Source organism: Mastigoproctus giganteus, chromosome 6 (genome assembly GCF_048544385.1).
Source record: "Mastigoproctus giganteus isolate SK-2022 chromosome 6, ASM4854438v1, whole genome shotgun sequence".
Lineage (NCBI taxonomy): Eukaryota > Metazoa > Arthropoda > Arachnida > Uropygi > Thelyphonidae > Mastigoproctus > Mastigoproctus giganteus.
The window spans coordinates 104,355,389-104,370,566 of NC_143580.1; positions in this window are offsets into that span (position 1 = coordinate 104,355,389).

Sequence of the window (15,178 nt, forward strand, 5' to 3'; positions counted from 1 at the left end):
GAATGGTGAATTCAGCCTTGACCATAAGATCTAAGCACGACCTATTTTTACGAAAGCCATATTGACTATGGCTCATTAGATGTTCTGACTCAATGATCCAGACGAGTCTTCTGTGGACAATCTTTTCTAGGATTTTGCTGAGGCAGCTTGAGAGAGATATCGGTCTATAGCTATGGGGGTTGGTTGGATCTTTCCCAGGCTTTAGAAGTGCCAAAACAGTAGAGTGATGCCAGGAAGCTGGAAAAACATTTTCTGAAAATATACGATTGTAAAAAACCAGCAGCAAGCGCAAAGCTTTGTCATCAAGATGTTGTAGCATCACATAATAAATCCCATCTGGCCCTGCAGCACCATTGTGAGCTGTTCTAATAGCATACAAAAGTTCAGAGTATTGCAGAGGTTTGTTATATGAAAGAAGGCGGGCAGTGTGAAAGTTTATAGAATGCTTTTCTTTGGTGTTTTTAATTCGTTTGAATGATGTAGAAAAGGCTGATGCTGCTGAGATTTCAGCAAACGTACTGCCCAAAGCATTGGCAATATCTAAGGGACTGGATAGATCTTGTCCTTTCCAGGAGAGAATTGGAGAAGGTATAGTAGGAAACTTACCAGATAACTGTCTAATTTTTTTCCATATAGTTTTCTGATCAGTGTTTCTGTTAAAGGTCGATGCAAAACGGGTCCAGGATTCTTTCTTGGCTTGCCTTTGTACAAATCGTGCTTTTGCTCTTAGTTTCTTATAGGTAATGAGATTGGTTGTGGTTGGACATCGCCGAAATAAATTCCAGGCTTTAATTTTTGCTTTCTTTGCTTTTGTACATTCCTCATTCCACCAGTAATTGTAATGCTTGCGACCAGGGGGATTTGATAATGGTATTGTCTCCTTGGCCACTTTAAGAATATGTGACGTGATGTAGTCTGTCACATTATCAATATTCTGGAGCTGGATTTTTTCCTCATCAAGAGAGATTGATATCCGAAATTTTGCCCAGTCTGCCCGAACAAATTTCCATTTCCTGCGGGGTTTGTTTGAAGGAATCTTTGATATTAAAAAATTGCATATGATTGGAAAGTGATCACTGCCCATAGGATCATTTGAAACATGCCACTCTATGCTTGGGACCAGGACTGGAGAACAAATTGAGAGATCTATTGCTGAGGTGTGTCCAGTTGGGAGTTGTATGTGAGTGTGTGCACCAGTATTGAGTATGGTAAGATTTTGTGACTCTAGAAAGCTTTCAATTAGTCGACCCTGTCTATCTAGTTTAGGATCGCCCCATAAGGGGTGGTGCCCGTTAAAATCTCCTAATATACAGAGGGGTGGAGGTATCTGTATGAAGAGATCTTCAAGGTCTTTTAAGGAGTAAGTATGGTTTGGTGGTAGGTAAATTGAGACAATTGTCATTGAAATACAGTGAGTTATATGAACAGCGACAGCTTCTATTTCAGTTTGAAGTGGAATATGTTTAGTTGGGATATTTGAATTTATTAGGATTGCTACACCACCATGGGCAGCATTTGTTCTATTACGATCTCTTCGATAAAGGCAATAATTCTTTATCGAAGGAGAAATTTGTAAGGTTAGGTAAGTTTCCTGAAGACAAAGAGCAATTGGAGAATACCGGTTGATTAAAGCATGGATGTCATCTGTGTTGCAACGAAAGCCTCTGCAGTTCCATTGTAAAACACAGGCCATTATTTATGTTTAGTTGATGGAGCTGTATCTGACTGCTTTTTGGAGGTGACTGGCTTATTTCGTTCCAATTTTGATTTGTCTTTTTTGAAAACTGGTCGACCAGTATCCATTTCTTCTTCAGCGTAGATTTCTAAAATTGGTTCTTCATGTATAGTTGTCCCATCTGTATCCATGATTATGTCCTGGGTATTTTTCTTTGATTTTGGGTTTGTAATATCGGATGTATTAGCACATATCTGAGGAGGAGATGCAGCTGGTATTGTCAGTGGAGTGTTATTTGCCTGGTCTGAGAGTTTGGGTTGTTGTTTATGCACACTTGGTTGTTGCTCAGAGAGGACAGTTCTAGCCCAATCAGAAATTGACTTGGTAATGGGAACTGTGACATCTGTTTGAGTGGAGACTGTTTGGAATTTTTTTACTACATTAGCATAGGTACTATTTTTGTTTATAATAGGTGAAACTAGTTTTCTTGCTTCTTGGTAGCTGACTTTGTTTTCGATCTTGTATCGTACTATTTTTTTTTCAGTTTTCCATTTTTTACAAATTTTGGAATATGCCGGGTGGTCACCTTTGCAGTTCGCGCACGTCATTTTTGCAGCAGAACACTCACTCTGGTTGTGATCTAAGGACCCGCAATTTGGACAGACAGAAACTCCCCTGCATACAGTTTGCGAATGGCCAAATTTTTGGCACTTAAAGCACCGGACTGGGTTCGGGATGTAAGGTCTTACCTGACACCTAAGGTAACCAGCTTTTATAGTGGTAGGCAGGTTCGGTGTTTTAAATGTGAGTATCACTGTCCGAGTAGGGACAGCCTCTCCATCTTTTCTGATGACGATTCTTTTTGCGTGTGTCACATTTTGATCTTGTAGTTCCTGGACAAGTTCATCCTCCGATACATTTAAAAGATCCCAGTCTGATATTACCCCTTTTGAGGAGTTTAAGGTGGCATGTGGGGTAACCTTCGTGGGAATTCCACCAAAGGTAGATACTTTTAACAGTCTCTCAGCGTGTCTACGTTCGGTCATTTCAATTAATAAGTCTCCGGATCTCAGTCGCCTAACCATTTTTGGAGGGCCAGCCACATTTTCAAGACATTTTTGTATCAAAAATGGGGAAAGCTTACTCAATGGTTGGTCTGTGGAGGAGTGTAGAATTAAAAAGAGAGGTACGGTATTATCCGTTCCTTCTTTTTTTTGTCGTTTAGCATGGGATGTTGTGTCATCATGATCTCGATCATGTCTATCTAGGTCTGGATCAAAAGATCCATAAGTGGACTGTTTAATTTTGTCCATGTTTGCTCCTTTTTGCCCTGGGAGGGTGGCTTTCTTCTCCCAGATTTCCAGCCCCGCCACGTGGAGGCAGGAGCGGTGCCACCAGTGACCAAGCGATAAAGGAAGGTTAGTAGTTAGTGCGTTAATAAGTAATCCTATGTACAAGAAGAAAGGTGTCTTTCCTTTCTGTTAGGTACGCTAAATTCTTTACTTTAGAACAGCAAAATTAAATAACTGTGAGAAACGAAGGATACTACTATAATTAATAGCCGCTCTTTGAGAAAATCGCTTTAATATCACTTAGAAATCGCTATAGTCACTCGCTTGGCACTCGGGGCCGCTTGCCTTTGTATGAAACGTGCTTTTGCCTTTGACTTCTTATAATTTATTAGATTGGGTGTTGTTGGATATTGGCAAATTCCAGGCTTTGTTTTTTGCTTTTTTGACTTTTGTGCATTGCTCATTCCACCAATAATTATAATGCTTTCGAACCGATGGATTTGATAGTGGTAATGTGTAACTGGCAAAATTCCCGTCATCAATATCCTTTGATGAGGAAAAAATCCGTTTCCAGCCTATCGATAATGTGACAAAATAGATCACGTCACATCTTCTAAATGTGGCTAAAGACACAATAGGAACCTGTGCGATTAATAGGAGGAACTCCTATTATAAGCTGGAGAACCTGTGTAATAGGTTGCATACGATTGGGAAGTGATTACTACCCATTGGATCATTTAAAACATACCACGCTATGGCCGGGACCAGTAAAGGAGAACAAATGGAGAGATATATGTCTGAGGTATGTCCATTTGGGAGCTGAATGTGTGTGTCTGTGTGCGCCAGTATTGAGTATGGTGAGGTTTACTGCTTCTATTAGGCTCTCAATGAGTCGACCTCGTCTATCTAATTTAGGATCGCCCCATAAGGGGTGGTGCCCATTGAAGTCCCCTAACATACAGAGAGGTGGAGTTATCTGTATAAGATCTTCAAGATCTTTTAAACAGTAGGTACGGTTTGACTGTAAGTAGATTGATACTAATGTTATTTCAATATGGAGAGTTATATGTACAGCATCAGCTTCTATTTCAGTTTGAAGTGGAATATGTTTAGTTGGGATCTTTGAATTTATCAGGATTGCTACACCTCCATGGGCAGCATTTGTTGTATTACGATCCCTTCGATAAAGGCAATAGTTCATTATCAAAGGAGAAATTTGCAAAGTTAAGTAACTTTCCTGAAGACAAAAGGAAACTGGAGAAAATCGATTAATTAGATCTTGTATATCGTCTGTATTGCAACGAAAACCTCTGCATTTCCATTGTAAAATACAAGCATTATTTGTGTTTAGTTGATGGAGCTGATTCTGACTGCTTTTTGAAAGTGACTGGTTTATAGCGTTCCAATTTCTGTTCGTCTTTTTTTTTTTTTTGGAAGACTGGCCGACCAGTGTCCATTTCTTCTTCTTCGGCATGGATTTCTAAAATAGGATCTTCCTGTATAGATGTGCCCATGGTTGTGTCCTGAATATTTTTCACAGTATTTGTCTTTGTAATACAAGATGTGGTAGCAATCACTGGTGGAGGAGTTACCGCTGGTATTGTCAGAGGTGCATTATTTGCCTGGTCTTGGGTTGTTGCTTGTATCTCAGAGAGGACATTTCTAGCCCAATCAGAAATTGATTTATTAGTAGGGACTGTGACATCAGTTTGATCGGAGACTGCTTGATATTTTTTACAGTATTTGCATAGGTAATATTCTGGTTTATAGTTGATGCAACTAGTTTTCTTGCTTCTTGGTAACTGACTTTGTTTTCAGCCTTGTATTTTACTATTTATTTCTCGGTTTTACACTTTTCACATGTTCTGGATTATGCAGATGGTCGCCTTTGCAGTTTGTACATGTCATTTTTGTAGCAGTACAGTCATTTTGTATATGGTCTGAGGACCCACAGCTGAGGCAGACAGGAATTCCTCTAAATACAGTTTGAGAATGCCCATACTTTTGGCATTTATAACATCTTAAAGGGTTGGGAATGTATGGGCGAATCCGACAAAATAAATAACCTGCTTTTACAAAGGAGGGTAAGTTTGGCGTATTGAAGGTGATAATAATATTTCTTGTAGGTGTCAGTTGATTATCTTTTTTAATCATTATTCTTTTCGCTTCAATTACATTCTGTCCCTGCAGTTCTTGGGTTATTTCTTCCTTGATGACATTTTATAAATCCCAACTCGATATGACACCCTTAGATGAATTTAGGGTTGCATGAGGAGATATTTTTGCAGGAATTCCAGCAAAGCTTGTTAGTTGTAGAAGCTTTTCAGAATGTCTGATTCATGGTTTCTATAAGTAAGTCTCCTGATTGCAGTCTCTTCACCGTCTTGGGAGATCCTGCTATACCCTCCAGATGTTTCTGTATAACAAAGTTTACTCATAGGCTGGTTACTGAGAGAGTGGAAGATTAAGAAAGATGGGCAGGGTTGTTCCATCCGATATGGTCTGTATTTACCATTTTTGCTCCTTTCCGCCCTTGGCATGAGGACTTTTCTGCCAAGGTTTCTGGCCCCGCCACGGGGAGGCAGGGGCAGTGCCGCAAGGAGGCCAAGCGGTTAGAAAAGTTTGTTGTTAGTAAAGAATATAATATATATAACAAAAAGAAAGGTGAATTTCCTTTCACTGTCCTTACTTGATACTTTACAAGTGTAGAACTTATTTATGATAAATAAACTGCTGATAGAAAACGATATAACTTAAAAAGAACTTTTATCTCTCAGAAAGATCACTGTTTGATTCGCACTAGATACGCTTGACCTCGACTTCGCTTGGCACCCGAGGCCAGAGGTTGTTGTAGATCTGAAATGAAACAAAAAGACGTTCGGCGGGCGTTGTTGAACAAGTTACATTCGAGAAGTATATGTTTTACTCTAAGTGGTCGCGATCAGTGGGCACACTCAGGAGGATCATTTCCTGTAAGCAGATAGAGATGTGTGACGTGAACGCGACCTAATCGGGTTCTGGCTAAGATTACTTCTTCTTTTCTATTTTTACGAAGGCTAGAAGTACATAATTGTGGTTCAGGTTTTATTTGAAGTAGCTTGTTATTTGTTTGTATTTTCCACAGAAATGTCCATTGTTCTATGCATGTTCTCCGTATAGTGTGTCTATAATCAGTTATGGGACTAGATCATTTGTTGAGGCTATGTTAGAAGGATGCTTTGCAGAATCATCTGCACATTTATTTCCTGGAATACCACTGTGGCCAGAGATCCAAGAGAATATAACAGTTTTCTCATGCTCATGAAGACGCATTATGCTGATGGGTAGAGTAAAATAAATGCGGATGGCATCCTTACTCTTTCTCGGACGACACATGGGAAAACCATCCTTTTTTATTATTATCTTTATTTCTCCTAGGAGACACCTGGTTACAGCCATTCACTAGGGGGTGTAGGTACATATTCTGTTATACAACAGAGAATAAAATTATATACAATTTTACATTATATGTAACACTCGTTACTAATACATGCAGTACTTATTATCAGAATTATACAATACATTAATAACTTGTAATCTGCTTAAGACTTAATAAATAAACGAGAAAAACTTTATACTACTGCGTTGAAAGCATAACATCACCATATTAACATTAGTACGGATATTCGCAGCAGAACAGTATACAGAATACAATATAATACAGAGTAAAATGTTCATTTTTACTGTTTTCAGCAGTCTGTTTCTTCTATAGGAGTAGAGTGGAGTAGGTGAGGCATATCCAGGAGAGTGTTTCCAGATGAGGTCGGGATTCCTGTCAGCTACTGTATGGAGGTTCTTAGTGCTGTTTATTTTTTCTTACATCTGTATCTGCAGGTAGCAGTTTTCGAGAACTTCTTTTCTGTATGTTTTGCTTGTGCACAGTTTTTCAGGGTTGATTTTTAGGGTATTAAACAGCTTTAGAGTGTTTGCTGGAAAGAATCTTCCCAGACTATCCAACTGCGTAAATGCGGGCTGGAGTTGCTGTTCCTTATCTGCAACTCGTCTTTGTTTTTCTCCGGGTATTACTATCCGCTTTCGGAGAATCCACCCGTCCCGATAAGATCTGAGCAAGTGTCATTATATTCTTTATAGTGATCGTTTGTCTCCAAGGAGTGACTTCTAAATTGGAGTATAGTATACCTCTTGAGATAGTAAAAGGCTTAGCTGAAATTCTGTTCAGCCATCTCAAGAGCCAGTATTCTATTCCTAGAAAAGCCTTGATAGTGCTTTCGGGAGCTGAAGACCAGATTTGTGACGCGTATAGAGGATAGGGATAACACATCTATTAATACACTGAATCATTAAATTGGGGTTTCTAATACCGGTCAGCTCCTGCCTGGTTGCCCAGAGCGCCGCGTATGTTTTCCTACGGATGTAAGCATAGTGCGGAAAGAAGTTCAGTCCTTCGTCCCACTTGAGTCCAAGATCAACATGTGACTGAATCTTTTGGATAAGGATGTCGTTCACGTACATTCTTATTTTGTTTGGATTTATTTTATTTGTGAAGGTCATTTGCGCTATCTTGTCTTCATTTAGATGTAGCCCGATAGAGTCGAGGTATTTTTGTAGTTCTTTTATTTTGGGTTGGCCACTTGGTTGCATAGCTGGCAAATTTTTGGTCTTCTGAAGTAACAAAAAATTTCATAGCGTCCACATATGTGATGAATTGCTTCCTGTTTTGAGCTAAGAAGGGTTCGAGGGCTATGGCAAAGAGTGTGGCGGACAATACGCTGCCTTGTGAGACTCCTTTATCGACTTGGTACGTAGCGCACACATTCCCGTTTGTTATTGTTATTTTTTCTGCGCAGAAGAGTGTTCGTTAAAAAATGGAGGACATTTCCCGTAATGAGGAAGTAGTCCCTCAGAATAAATAAAAAACTATTAGAGCTGGGATGGATATGTTGTCGAATGCGACTGCCACATCTAGAAAAACAACAACCAGTTGCCGCTTGTTATTTAGCGCTTGCTGGATCCTTAGTAGTGTTCCCATGAGGTTGGTGATGGTCGATCTCTGAGGAAGTACTGAGTGCGGGTATTCAGGTCTGTGTTTGAAGCAATGTTAGATGAGGTCCAAGATTGTTTTTTCGAATATTTTTTGCAAAGAGCATCCAACAGCGATTGGTCTGAAGTCTTTTACAGATTTAGGGTTTTTTATTTTGGGGATGGGTTTTACGTAATAGCTTTTCCACAGCTTCGGGAAATCCTCTTCCACCATTATTCTCTGAAATGTTGTTGTTATTTGAAAGCTATTGGCGCAAGAGCAGCTTAGGCTATAATGCGCCTAGCCTAGGTAGGAGAGTTTTGTATATCAGCATTTTTTCACTTTACTTGTGGTTTATGGCAGAACCAAGACTTTGCTATATATATTGTGTAGTTTCTCTATAAAAGGTGTACTTTTAATTTTATATGTTTTGAAAGTATCCAGTTAACTTGAGGAAGGAGAAAACTTCGGTTATATTTGGCCGGTCATCTAAAATTGTTTTAAGCATGAGATTGTTTTGTTTATTCATTATTGATTGAAAGGCTCTTTGACGTTCTCTATGAAATTTTGGGCAGTTCACCATGAAGTGATGTATAGTCAGCGGAACTTGACAGTTTTGGCATTGAGGGGGATCTTCACCTCTGAGTAGGTAACAGTGTGTCATATGTGTATGCCCGATTCGCAATCGAGCGAGGATCACTTCTTCCTGTCTATTCGATCGGAAGCTAGTAGACCATGGTCGAAGTGTTTCTTTTATTAGGCGAAGTTTGTTGTTAGTCTGATCTAGCCAGTGTTTTTGCCATTGTTTTATACTGCTTTGGTGGATCAAGGATTTGTAATCTGTATATGGCATTGTATGAAAGGCATAATCAGATGTGGAAGCTTCTTTTGCTGCTTTGTCTGCTCTTTCGTTTCCAGTTATTCCTGTGTGGCCTGGGATCCAGCAGAATCTGATATTGTGATTTCTTTGTAATACCTTTGATACTGAAAATTGGATATGTTGTAGGATTGGATGTCCTTTGGTATTTGCGTTCTGCAAGGCAGTAACAGAGCTAAGCGAGTCCGTGAAAATAATGCTGTTTGCTATCTGTTTATGTTTGATGTGGTTTATAGCCATTGAAATGGCTTGTAATTCAGCAGTAAAAATACTGCATTCTTTTGGGAGTTGTTGGATGAAGGTACGATCCTCAAAATGAATTGCAGCTCCTACACAAGTCTCTGATTTAGACCCATCTGTATATATGAAAGTGTGATTTGGATATTGTTCTTTGTATGCTGCATATAACTGCTGGTAGTTTTTTCTGGATAGAGTGTTTTTCCCCCAGGTTTGAAAATACATATCATATATGGGTTGAACTATGCACCATGGTGGAATGGTCTGTGCAATTGCAGTAGCCACGTTGTCATAATCAAGCTCTCGGCTTAGCAGTAAATCTTTCAGACGGATGTTGGCAGGTCGATTCATCCGTGGATGGGCTTGGTATATGTTTTCCCAGTTATATGAAAACAGAAAGTCTCTATTTGGATGATCACTGATAGATTTTATCTTGACGGCATAGTGCAATAACAAGTTCTGTCGTCTAAGCTGTAATGAAGGTTCATGGGCTTCTGCATAAAGGCTTTGTACAGGTGAAGTTCGAAAAGCGCCGAGTGCTATACGGAGTGCACTGTGGTGTATGGGGTCTAACCATCTCAAAGCACTTGGTTTAGCCGAGTCGTAAACAGCTGCTCCATAATCTAGTTTGGCACGAACTATAGATCGATAAAGTTTGAGAAGTGTATATTGATCTGCTCCCCAAGTTGTTGCGGAAAGAACTTTGAGAATGTTTAATTTCTTTAAGCAAGAAAGCCTGAGTTGTTTAATGTGATCAAGGAATGTTAGTTTCTTATCCAAAAGAAGTCCTAAGAATCTTATGCTTGGTATTACTGGGATAATATGTCCGTCAAGTTTCAATTCGGGATCAGGGTGTAGGTTTCGTTTTCTACAGAAGTGTATACACGCAGTTTTTGTGTGGAAATCCGGAAGCCATTTGTTTGAGCCCATTTGCTTATTTCGTTTATTGTTCCTTGTAGCTGACGTTCTATACTTCGCATATTCTGAGAGTGATAGGAAATGCTGAAATCGTCAACGTATAAAGCAGCGTCAACGATTCTTGGAATGTGCTCGGTTATTGTATTTATTTTAATAGCGAACAGGGTAGTGCTAAGCACAGACCACTGAGGCACTCCTTCTTCTTGGATGAAAACCTTTGAAAGGATTGTCTGCAGCCTAACTTGGAATGTCCTGTGTTGCAAGAAATTTTGGATATATTTAGGAAGATGTCCACGTAAACCAAGGAGGTGTAGGTTTTGTAGGATTCCATAACGCCATGCCGTATCGTAAGCTTTTTCTATATCAAAGCAGATCATGACGTGATGTTCCTTGCGGATGAAGGCATTCCGTATATTGTTTTCTAGTTTTATAAGTAGGTCTAGTGTTGAGCGATTTTTCCTGAAACCATGCTGTGCCGGGTCGAGAAGATTATTACTGTTCAGATACCACATTAAACGAGCGTTGATGATTTTTTCCATAACTTTGCCTAGGCAACTTGTTAAAGCAATTGGACGGTAGTTGCGTGGATTGGAAAGATCCTTTCCCGGTTTTGGGAAGGCCAGAATTATTGCATGATGCCAACTATGTGGAAACTGGTTTTCTAGAAAGATTTTGTTGAACAGTTCAAGTAATGCCATTTGGGATTGGTGGTCAAGTTCCTTTATCATCATGTAGTGAATTTGGTCTGGTCCTACAGCGCTTTGCTTTGTCTGCGACAGAGCTGTTTTTAATTCATGGAAAGTTAACGGAAGGTTGTACTGTTCGTCATTTCTTGTGGAAAAATTCAGTTTGTGTTTTTCTATTCTTGCCTTGTATGTTTGAAAATTAGGAGTATATGATGTGGTTGCTGATGTTTTGGCAAAGGTTTCACCCAGTGCATTGGCTATTTCTGAAGGCTGTGCGGTGATTTGTCCATTCCAGTTTAGGATTGGGGGTGGATTAATCTGGTATCTGCCATTCATTTTTCTGATTTTATTCCAGACAGTTTGAGATGGTGTGGGACTTGTTAAAGTGGATGCAAATTTTATCCAGGATGCTTTGCTACTGGCTCTTCTAACATACCTGGCTCGCGCTCGTGCCTTTTTGAATAATACTAGGTTCTCTGTAGTGGGACATCTTCGGAAATTATTCCAGGTTTTAATTCTCTCTCTTTTAGCGTGTGAACATTCTTCATTCCACCATGGTTTTGGATGTCTTGGAAGGTGTGGTGATGTTTTTGGAATAGTCTGCTCAGCAGCTTGGATTTGTTACATATTGTACTGCTGCATCTAAAGGCTTTTGCTTGATAATATCTGCATCTAATTTTACAATGGATTTATACTGTTCCCAATCTGCTTCATTTGCTTTCCATTTGGGATTTCTACGTGACTGACATGTGGTTCCTGATATCATGGAAATGATTATTGGATAGTGATCGCTGCTGAGAGGATCTCTGTGTACAGACCAATCAAGTATTGGAAATAATGTTGGAGAGCATAATGATAGGTCAATAGCTGTGCTGTTTCCCGATGGAAGATGCGTGTATGTATGTGTGCCATCATTCAACAGGGTTAAGTCATTCTGTTCTATCCATTTTTCGATCTGTTTTCCTCTCCGGTCTATGGCTGTGTTTCCCCACATAGGACTGTGTCCATTGAGGTCTCCCAGTATACAGTAGGGTGGAGGTAACTGAGTTAATATATCTTCCAAGTCTTGTTGTTGTAATTCTTGGTTTGGGGGAACGTAAATTGTTATAATGGTTATGAGAGATTTAATGGCTATGCGTACTGCAACCGCCTCAAGGGTTGTGTTTAGTGGAAGAACTTGGGAAGGAATGTGTGATTTTACCAAAATTGCCACACCACCATGGGTCGTGCCACCTGTTACTCTGTCTTTACGGTATGTGATATAGTTCTTTACTGTGGGAGAGTCTTGAGGTCTGAGATACGTTTCTTGCAGGCAAAGACACAGCGGGGTATGCTGTGCAATCAGATCATATATATCATGTATATTAGTGCGGAAACCTCTGCAGTTCCATTGGATTATAATCCCCATTATTTGGTTTTCGAGAAAGTGTCAGACTGTTTCTTAGCTGTTGCTTTAAGCTTTTCAAGTTTATGTTTTTCCTTTGGAAAATATGGTTTGCCGGTATCCATCTCTTCTTCCGCAAAAATCTCTAGTACTGATTCCTCTGCTTGATTGGTCAATTCTGTATCCATTTGTTCTGTTGGCTTCTGGCTTATGACATTACGTTTTTCTGTGGCTTTTGTTTCTGTGTGTTTTGCATTCGGAGGTACAGATAGTGGTGTGTTTGTGACTTTCTCTTTTTGTTTTGGCTGGGATGTGAGAAGTAGACCTCGTGCCCAGTCTGAAATAGACTTCTTTGGGGGAATCGTGAAATCTGTTTGCGTCTCTATTGTACGCCATTTCTTTATGACCTGTGCATAGGAAGGTCTGTTTAAAATAGTCGGGAGTACAGTTCTCTTAGCTTCTTGGTATGTTACGGAGTGTTCTACTTTATATCGTTGAATCTGCTTTTCTCTTTTCCAGAATTCGCAGTTCTTAGAATAGGCGGAATGATCCCCCTTACAATTTGGACACTTTGGTTGCTCGGCTGGACAGTTCTGATTGGTATGATCTTGAGATCCACAGTTGGAACAGATAGGAACTCCACGGCATGCCATTTGTGAATGACCATACTTTTGGCATTTAAAGCAGCGGAGAGGATTCGGAATGTATGGTCTGATGTTACAATTTAGATACCCGGCCTTTACCGATGTAGGTGGTTTGGGAGTGTTAAAGGTCAGTATCAAATTTCTAGTTGGAGTAAGTATACCATCTCTAGTAACATTAATCCTTCTCACCGCAATGACGCCTTGATCTTCTAGCTCATTTTTAATTTCTTCTTCTGAGACACTAATAAGGTCCCATTCAGAAATTACTCCTTTTGATGTGTTTAGGCTGTTATGGGGAGAGACTGCTACTGGGATCCCTCCAAAAGTTCTCATCTGAAGCAGTCTTTCTGCATGTTTGGCACTGACTGTCTCGACTAAAATGTCGCCTGATTTCAGTCTCTTGACATTTTTTGGTGTTCCAGCTACACTTTCTAGGCATTTTTGTATTACAAATGGCGACAGTTTTCCCAATGGCTGTTCTGATGTTGAGTGGAGGACTAGAAAGGTAGGTGCATGAAGCGATGTTATCTCCTTTTTTTGCCTTTTGGTAACATTTGTCTCATTATCCTCATTTTTCCGACTCAAAGGAGTCGGATCTTTGGGATCTGTGGTTGTGATGTTTGGATCATTCATGTTTGCTCCTTTTAGCCCTGGGAGTGAGAGCTTTTCCTCCCAGGTTTCCGGCCCCGCCACGGGGAGGCAGGAGCGGTGCCACCTAGTGACCAAGCGGAAGTTGATTAGTAGTTAGTAAACTAGAAAATAAATAAAAGAAAGGTGTCTTTCCTTTCTTAGGATTCTTTGTGCTGGTACTTTTCAGCAACTATATATATATATATATGTACAATAGAGAATTTTCTTTAAACTCTATAAACGTGTATCACTATCACTTTAGAAATCGCTTTATAATCGCAGAGATATCGCCTGATCACTAGAAACGCTTGGCACTCGGGGCCTTCTCTGAAATAGATGTAATAATATATTGATGATGAAACAGCTACAGATTTTAATCATAAAAAGTGGGAATTTGTCTGGCCCGATTGTAGCTTAGGCCTGACGTAGCCCAGTGGTCAGGAGCGCTAGTTTCTTGAGTGGACCGGGGTTCAAGCCCGTGACTACTAAATATGATAAATGTTTGTATTGACGATTTATTGTAAAAACTCTACTGACTTGGTTGTCGTGCCGGAGTATAAACAGAAAATTTATTTAAAATTTATTTATTTGGGAGACTGTTGATTGCTCTTTTTTAGTTGTCTCTGCTGATACTGATTTCCTTCAATTCTTCGTTGTTAGTCACAATTTGATTAGTGTTGATAATGTCTTTAACATTCTTGATTACATCCTGCATTTTGTTAATGTTATCTTCACTATTAACTTGATTTTCCTTGAGGGGTGTTCCGAACTTAGCTTCAGCCCAATCCTTAAAAGTTTTCTCAGTAATTTTATGCATGTAGCTTTTTTTGTTGGCAATTCTTTTGCCCTTTTTTAATTTTGTTATAATCATTTCAAGGTTGATTGATTGATTGATTTGGATTTTTGTGGCGCAAAAACAGCAAGGTTATAGTGCGCCAAGGAATGAATAAAATTCAAAAAGAAAATTAGACTTGCTAGTTTTAAAAAAGGTTACTTCGTCTAAAGTTGCATGTGTATATATATATATATATATATACAGACATATCAATACATAAAAGCAAATTGTATATTTCATATGAGTGTATACATATTGATCGATTTTAAAAATTTAAAAACTGCTGACACATTGTCGTTGTCATTTAAAATCTGACTGAGTGTATATGGCTCAGTCAGATGGGTAAAAGCGCTAAAACGAGCATTTATAAAATTGGTACAATCGCATAAAATGTGTTGGACGAATAAAACGGTGTCGCATTGCTCGCACATAGGAGGGTCATCAGCCCTCAGCAAAAAGGAGTGTGTAACATGACAGTGTCCTATGCGGAGCCGAGCAAGAACAACTTCCTCTTTGCGATCCCTGCGTGAGCTGGACCGCCAAGGATGGATCACAGGCTTAATTCGACATAGTTTATTTGTAATAACCAGGCGATGCCAAGAATCTTGCCACTGAGATTGTAAGTTACTACGGATCACTTGCCTGTAGTCTGTATAGGGGACTAACAGGTCAAGATTATCAGTCAGGGCTGTAGATTTGGCTGCAGTGTCAGCCAAATCATTTCCTCTAATCCCGATGTGACTGGGGATCCAGCAGAAGCGGATATCGAATCCACTTCCATAGAGATTGTGTATGATCTGCTGAATTCGGGACAGGGTTGGATGGTTAATGTGTGACATCGCTGATAAAGCCTGTAGTGCACTCACTGAATCGGCATATATAATACACCGTTGGTAACGGTGTTTTCTTATGTGATCTAGAGCTAACTCTATGGCATGCAGCTCTGCAGTATAAATGCTGCAGTCAAGGGGTATCTGCTC